The sequence below is a fragment of the Pogoniulus pusillus genome, chromosome 9, assembly GCF_015220805.1.
Source record: "Pogoniulus pusillus isolate bPogPus1 chromosome 9, bPogPus1.pri, whole genome shotgun sequence".
Lineage (NCBI taxonomy): Eukaryota > Metazoa > Chordata > Aves > Piciformes > Lybiidae > Pogoniulus > Pogoniulus pusillus.
In genome coordinates, this window is record NC_087272.1 from 16,566,585 (window position 1) to 16,574,589 (window position 8,005).

Consider the following 8,005-nt stretch of genomic DNA (forward strand, 5'->3'; position numbering starts at 1 on the left):
TAAAATAGCCAAATTAATACTAACGCCAGTACAAGATACATGAAGTTACACTCAGTTCAGCAGAAGTGCAGCACAGTATCCAGGAAGGAAATTCTCAAAATTAGGAAGAAGAGCAAGGTAAGGAGGAGACCTAAGAGGAGACTCTAGCATGAGACTCTCCTTTCTTCAGCAAGCTTCCCCTTTTGTACTGAGTGTGATGCTCATGATCTGGGAGACACCTGTGAGTCAACTCAAGTCAGCTGTGCTGCCTGACTCAGAACTGCTAATAGGCTGCAGCCCTTGACTGGCCTCTGGTTCTGTCCCAGCAAAACCAGGTCACTGTCTCACTCAATACTAATGTTAAAATCCAACAGCCTTCTCTTGTGCATGTGAGCATTCCCTCCCCCACCATGACTGCTCAAGACACAAACACCTGAAACTTGTTGTCTTACACTATATAATATAATGCCTCCTGAGCCATGCAGTTACTTGCACACATGTAAGGCCTGATGGAATACGCAAGACAGAAGTTTAAATACAATCATGACTCTGCTGGCTTGACATCCTGGGAAATATGCTGCAGTTACATCATAATTTTCAAGCACAGACATCTAAAGAACTGCAATATGTTAGTATCCAGCTTGGAGGAAACATGTAACCACAGCCAGGACAAAAGAGGACAAAATAACTCTGGCTAAAGCAGGATAAAGAGAAAGCAAGAGTGGTGCTGGAGCAGGCATCAGTGGCAATCCACATGAGCTCAGATACTCAGCATCTCGAGTCCATGGTGAGTGTGGTGTAATTAGAATATTTATTGGTAAGGCAGTAATTAGATTAAGTGAAGATGAGAGAATCCTGTCTAATCCTTTTTACAAATGAGTTTGAGACATAAAACTTGTATATATGTCATTCATAATCAGAAATTACTATCTTTAATTAAGTTTTATTACCAACACTAAAAATGAACTTAGTCATGATGAATTTTTTTGGCTATAGATATAAAAATGCAAATCCAGAGGCATCCTTCATCTGCTTATTATTAATATCCATTTACAAAATCAGATAAGTTAAAAGCGAGTTAAGGGTCACTCTTTAAGGAAAATGAATCCCCATTTCAGGAGGATGTGTCTATTTTCCAAAACTGTTAGAACTCTCCTGGCTAGGACAGCTGCCAGTTCAGAGAAAAAAAAAAAATCTATCATCTCAACAGCCATCTTCAAAGAAAGAAAGGCTGCACATGGAAAATAGCTACAATAAAAATCTTAACATGAAAGATACATGTTTACTGAAGTGTTCTAGATTTGGTGAAACTGGTCGAGACTATACTATCTCTGATGCTAAGACAAAGCTTAAGTGGCAAGTTTAGCCTTAACTCCTGTTTTAACACTGGCCAGCACCTGCTGTAAACCAGAAAGATATTTGCTGTTGGTACCTACAGCACTAGGCTCTTATCAGTAGTGTCTGATGATAGGACAAGGGGTAACAGGTGCAAGCTGCAGCATACTAACCACGAGGAAAAACTTTTTCTCTGATAGATTGGCATATCACTGGAATGGGATTGCCCAGAGAGGTTGTGGAGTCTGTGTCTATGGAGACATTGAAAACCTGCTTGGATGTGTTCCTGTATGACTTGCTCTGGCAGGGGTATTGGAATAGAGGATCTTTCAAGGTCCCTGCCAACCTCTAACATTCTATGACTTAGATTTTTTTTATGTTCTCACAGATTTCTCAGCAGTAATGAGACTAAGGTGAGACTAGGAAGAGAGACAAGATACTGCGTGCAGCTCATTCATCTGCAGTTCACCTTGAGACATTGTCAAAAATACCAGTAAGTGGAACCAATTTTCAAGTTTATCTTCAAGAAAACAAAATTAACACCATCCTTTGGTGCCTAATATGTTTGTGGGGGTTTTGGTGTGTTTATTGAGTACCAGTTACAAATTAAGCTTAGCTAATTTTAGTAGAGGTGAATAATATACAGGTTCTTATGAACCAGCCAAATTCAGTATTCCATTGTGTTCATTCCTCTTGTGGGCTCTGGGAGGAAAGGATTGGTGATCCACGTGGCTTTATAAGAAGTCTTTCTTTTGTAGCTAAGCCAACAACTCCACATTTGCTCCTTTCCTCTGTTCCATGCCATCAGTTTGAACAGCCACATAAATTCTTTGAACATGCAGACACTCACACAAGCTCTTTTACTGAAGAGCAGGAGAGTCATACATGAAATACTAAATGCTCAATTTTGAGGGAAGGGGTATGATGTTGCTGAAATTTTCTACTGTCAGACCAGGCTCTTGGAGGCTTTAGGTATTAAATGTTTCCTGTGAATCCTGAATGTGAAGCATTCACCATCACCCCTTCATCAAGAGCAGGTCAAAACTATAGACTTTCTTCCTTGCTAGGGAAGAAACTTCACATGCACCAACAAATTAACTTTCCATTTTGGAAGACTTGTATTTATTTAGAGACAGATAAATTTCACGTGTAGCTGAAGTAAATGCCCTAACAGTGCTACCTTTATCATGAAAACTACCATGTAACAGCTAATGAAAAAAGCCAGAGACTTGCCTGCTATAAATGGGTTCCTGTGGCCCAGAATACAATTCCAAACATCACAAAGTTCAGCTACGTATTGATGGATCATTTCCAAATAAAGCAAAAGAAACACATGTACATATCCTTCCACAAACATTTTGCTCCTTTTCAGCATTTCCCAGAAACTAATTCGAACAGGGACCAGATCTAGCCGACCAGATTCAGGCAAAATACAATTTGCATTTAAATCACTGAGAGCTACTGGCGACTAGCATGCAGCATTAAACCACACGTACTATTAGAGTCCTAACAGAACCACATATTTTAAAACAGATGGTAGATGTTGAAAGAAAATTGAATCACAAAATAAGATCGTTTACATAAATGCTTCCTCTTCTAATCAGCTGCCACTGTGTTAGTATCAACTAGGGTGTTGAGGAATATAGCTCATTTCCTCATCTCAGAATCTAAATATATGGAGTGTTTCACCCCACACTTTTCTCTCCCCATCTCTGCACAGGTGCTTTATTTTTCTGCAGTGTTTCCCCTAGTTAGACAAAAATTTGGAGCAGACCTTTTTCTCTCTTCCCAGCAATACAGCTTTCTACACTTACTGAAAGAACCCTAGGTGTTGACAGAAGGGGAATATTCTGGGACTGTACTTCAGACTTATTTCTCCATATAGCTGCCTCCCACACTGGAGCTCAACCTTTCAGGTGCAAGCATAATACTTTGGGAAGGTACCTTAAAAAGTTCACTTAGAAAACAGCAAAGCATGGTCATTCCATCTTACTCAGCTACAGTCCCATTTCTTAATTCAAACAGCAAATAAACTACCAGTACCTTGCACTCAAGCCACTCAGCTGCTTAAAAGTTCTGTTTTTCTCTCCTTCCCTATGACTTTTAGCAGCAAGATTTCTGCAACCATTGTTTAGCCACCAGTTTGAGCATCTCATGAACTAGAACATCACTTAAAATGCTCTTTACCAGCAAAGGTAGTGAGAACTGACTTGCCATTAGGCAGAACAGATAGGAATTGAAGTACCAGTAAAACCCAGCCATCAGGAGAAGCAAGTATGCTTAAAGTATACCAGCATACTACAAGGACCGACAAAGTTAACTAAACTAAGTCGCATAGAAATAGTATTCCACTACCTGACAGAGCTCCCAAAACCATGCATTCATCGTACAGCCACCAAGCACAGCAAGAAAACATGCTTCTGTATCTTCTTTTCCTCAAGGAGCAAGGAACTTCAGTGCAGGATCCTACTTACCCCTTGCCTGGCTCAAAACTGTTGGACCTGCCAAGTCACTGCCCCAGCTGACAGCAATGAATAATTTGCCTTGTAGGACCCTCAGGGAGAGAATAATGCTTTGGTGCTCAAGACCTAGTGTGATAGTTTGGGAATTACCTGCCCCCCTTTTATGCAAGCACCCAGACTAGACTCACCTGGCTGGAAATTAAGGAATGAAGCTTTATATTTACAGCTTAGCACAACATACCTTATCCCAGAGTTTGCCTTACATGCAAGATGAGCTTGGAGGATCATCAAGGGGGGGTTAGAAGCAGAATGATTAGTTTTGCACAGAAGCAGCTAGAGAGAAACCACAGGCTCCAACAGAGACAGATACACACACACTGTCATATCTATGTTTGTGTCCTTGTTTTTATACATCTCAGCAAGCCTATGAGTGAAGAAGACATCACCATTGTTTCCTTTTCACAGTTTATAATCTATTTTCCCATTAAAATATTCCAATTAGCTTCAAACTAGCACACCTACCATGTTGCTCTCCTTTTTCTCTAGGAAAGACAGTGCACCCTTGAGGTTACCACCAAGTTCCCAGAAGGGCTTTGTGCAAGAGGGATGCTAGACAAGGGCTGCAGGAACATGAGGAGCATAATTGTGATTTTAAGCATATTCAACCTGAGTAGCTATGAAACAGTTACAGGCATTATTTTAAACTTCAGGGGAAGGCAGTAGCTTATTTTTCTCATGTCCAGTGGAATTCACAGTGGTTATGTTGCATTTTTGGTCTGTAGTAGTTTAAAATACTGAAACAGGACATAGAGTTTTAACCCCATGCCTTTGTTTATCATTCTAATCTTACAGTATTGAAAATGCTGCAGAAGCCACTTTGCTTTTCCAGTCCAAGTACTCTGCAAACAAAAGGGCTTCAGGGTTAAAGATGTGAAGTCCAAAAGATTAGGCACGTGGGCTTGTAAGTACAGGGTTGAGTTGCAAAATTATTAGCTCGTTCCCCTACTTCAAGTTACAGGTAATTATACACGGAAAAGAAATGGCTGCCATTTTGTGGAGAAATATCTGTGTATTTGTTCTTCCATATATAAAGGATCAAAACTTTCACCTCTCATTTTCCCAGCTGGAAATTTTGCTGAAGTTCTGAAGATTTCAGAAAAACTTCACAAATAATTGATTCACAGCTCAAATACTTAGGATCCCTCAATAGACGAAAGGAGTATCATCCTCTTTGTCATAAGCCTTTTTGAAGCAGGAAGAAGAATGAGAAATCAAAACCAGATTAACCTCTTTAAAGGTTCTGACAAGATTACTTCTCCCAGCAGTCTTACTAAGTACCCTACAATTCGGCATGTTTTTTCCAGGCCTTCAGACTTAGGAAGCTGACTGAATTCAAGCCAGTGGTGCCACAGAATAAACACAAGCAAAGCTGAGTACTCACATCCTCCATTGCTATTGCAAGCCTGATTTTGTGGGACTATCACCTATTGGACTCTGCATGCACTGTTTCTAATGACAGTTGACCTAAAGCTGGGCTAAGAGGTTTTCAGTGTTGCAGGACCTCCAAGACAGCTGCCTGCTCAGTGAGGTCCTGCACTAATTGCTCAGGCAAACTCTCATCTGGCTCAGTATGGGTATAATCTGATTTTGGCAAGGAGTTGGGTTTCTTCTAGGTCTTTTTAGCACAGTTTGGAGTCTTTTGTCCCAAGGAATTACTGGTTCAGTTGAGTATAATGACATATTTGCAGCATAATTATATGATTTGTTTCTCTCTGATCTACTCTTTCATTTTTAAGTTCACCTGAACCTCTGAACCAGTGCTTTTCCATTCTTTTTTTTCCAGCTGGCTTAAGCAATTTGATGGCAAAGTGATTTGGAAAGTGCTCTTTTGTAAAGGCTAACATTTCACTGATCTTTCAACTCCCAGAGACAATTACAGTGCTGAATACTATAAAGCCAAGGCAGCTTACATACAGATGGGAGCTTTTGGTGTAGCAGGAAGGGAACAGTAAGCATTTAATCCTACAATCTGCTCTGAATCCTGTGAATATACAGGGCCCAGAAAACACATTAAAACCTTTTCCTTGCACAACAAGTAGCTGTGAGCTCTGGGCTGAAGAAGGTTCAGAAGATACACTTCAACCTGTCTTTCTGGGAGATCTAAGGCTAGAACAGTCTGGTTTCTCCTGTAATATTTGTAGACTCATAGAATATCAGGCTGGAAGGGTAAGAAAATAGTTCAAATGAGCTGGCCCAGCAGTCTATCAAGCTGGGTTTTGAAACCATCTAATGTAGGGGAATCAACCACCCTCTGTGGGAATTTATTCCAATGTCTAATAGTGTGAGTGGTGAAAACATTTTCTTCTGGCAGCCAGTACAAATCTCCCCAGTAGCAACTTGTACCCAGAGTGGAAATCTGAGGAAAACAACGGTAGTGATCATCTGCTCCGTTAGGAGAGAGAACACCTTCCTGTGACAGAAATTGTGGTTCACTGCCTGAGAGTTTCACTGTGCTTGCCTTTGTCACCACTTATGGAACTCCATTGTCTGTGGAAGGCAGTAGCTCTAGAATCCAAACATTTAACTGACAAAAAAATCTGCTTCTATGAAAGTACTACAAAGGATGGAACATATGCTTACTGATCCAAACCAATTCGAAGCATGATTAATTGGTTCTAAAATCCCAAGTGGCGGGTGCATTTCTGGCTAAACAGAGAAAGCAGAGCAGTTGTCTCTTTCCTCCCAGAGGTTTATGATGGTAAGTTTGACATGGCATCCAATTTCTAAATGCTTTCCTTTCCCAACAGTCCTTAGCTAACATAATAGAAATACCTTGTACTGCACAGGAAACATTGCTAGACACAGAGCCTGAATCTGGTGCAGAAGGAAGCTTACACCTTCCCTGAGTACTTTGCTCCATCTGGGATTACCTGAAGTACCACTGCAATTCAGTCCTTGGGGTAAGGCACTGAGGAGGAGTGAGGCATTTAAACATGGAGAATAAGATCGCTGCCTTGTGCATTCTCCTTGTGAATTAATTTATATTGATATACTACTTACCGCTTCCCTTTTCTGAGCTTAGGAAATGTGACTGCCTTTTAGCAGCACAGAATCACAGCATACATTTGGTTGGAAGAGTCCTCAAAGATCATCAGCCCAACCCTTGACCTAGCACTTAAGGGTTAACACTATACCATGTCCCTATGCTGCTTAAACACGTACAGGGATGGTGACTCCAGCACTGTCCTGTGCAGAACATTTCAATGTTTGATAACCCTTTCAGTGGAGAAGTATTTCCTACAGCCTAACCCTCCCCTAGTGCAGCTTGAAACTATTTCTTCAGGTCCTGTCACTTGTTACCAAGCAGAAGAGGCTGGCCTCCTCCTCATTCCAACCTCCTGTCAGGTAGTTGTAGAGAATGATGATGTCTCTGCTCAGCCTCTTCTCCAGATGCTCCTCTTAGGCCATGTGCTCCAGGCCCTTCGCCAGCCTCGTTGTCCTTCTCTGGACATGCTATAGCAGCTCAGTGTCCTTCTCGTGTTAGAATTCTGTGATTTTCTGAGCTTATGAAGTGTGACTGCCACTTAGCAGCACCTTACTATACAACGAGATAAACTGAAAGAGAGGAGTTTGTTGTGGTAAAACAGTGATCTTTGTGAGAAGAGATATAGGTCCTTGTTAATTTTCATAGTACATTTACAGATAAGGACCAGTCAGGGCATGTTTTAATGTCAGATGAGGATGCTTGGAGTCAAGATTGGTCTGAAAGACTTTCTGTATTGTAAAATGTCACTGAACACATCATTGCCATTATTATTATTACTACTCTTAGATTTATCTTTCCCACGAAATACACAGATGTGAACTATATATGTGTTCACATTGCAGCAACAGCTACTGCTCCTCTTCTTTCTGCTCCAAAGCTAGCAGTGTGTGCTGCAGGCTGTCTCTTCCTTCTTGATGAAAATGTCATTAAGACATGACAAATAAAGGCACCTTTCTTCTGGTAAGGCAAAGCCACCAAGGCTGTCAAGGGCATGGTGGAAAATTATAGTAATAAGATACTGAAAAAATTACAGGTAGTGAAGAATGACGTCTGTTGCTTCTACATCTAACGGCACTGCGGAGAATAGGGCACAGCTTTTCTGCACAAAGACTTTACATCGGTGCCAAAAATTTGGCAGGTTATTTTAAGGTATTGCTTCAAAAGAGGTTTCTTTTTGAAATAT

General features: G+C 40.8%; 1 long non-coding RNA gene across 1 annotated transcript in view; it reads right to left on the reverse strand.

Moving 5' to 3' along the window:
- Nucleotides 1-3,891, reverse strand: part of LOC135178118 (uncharacterized) — a 22,533-nt gene extending 18,642 nt beyond the window's left edge. The window contains exon 1 of the long non-coding RNA XR_010303362.1: nt 3,789-3,891. This is a non-coding gene — a long non-coding RNA (uncharacterized LOC135178118). The remainder of the gene's footprint in view (nt 1-3,788) is intronic.
- Nucleotides 3,892-8,005: the final 4,114 nt, after the last annotated feature.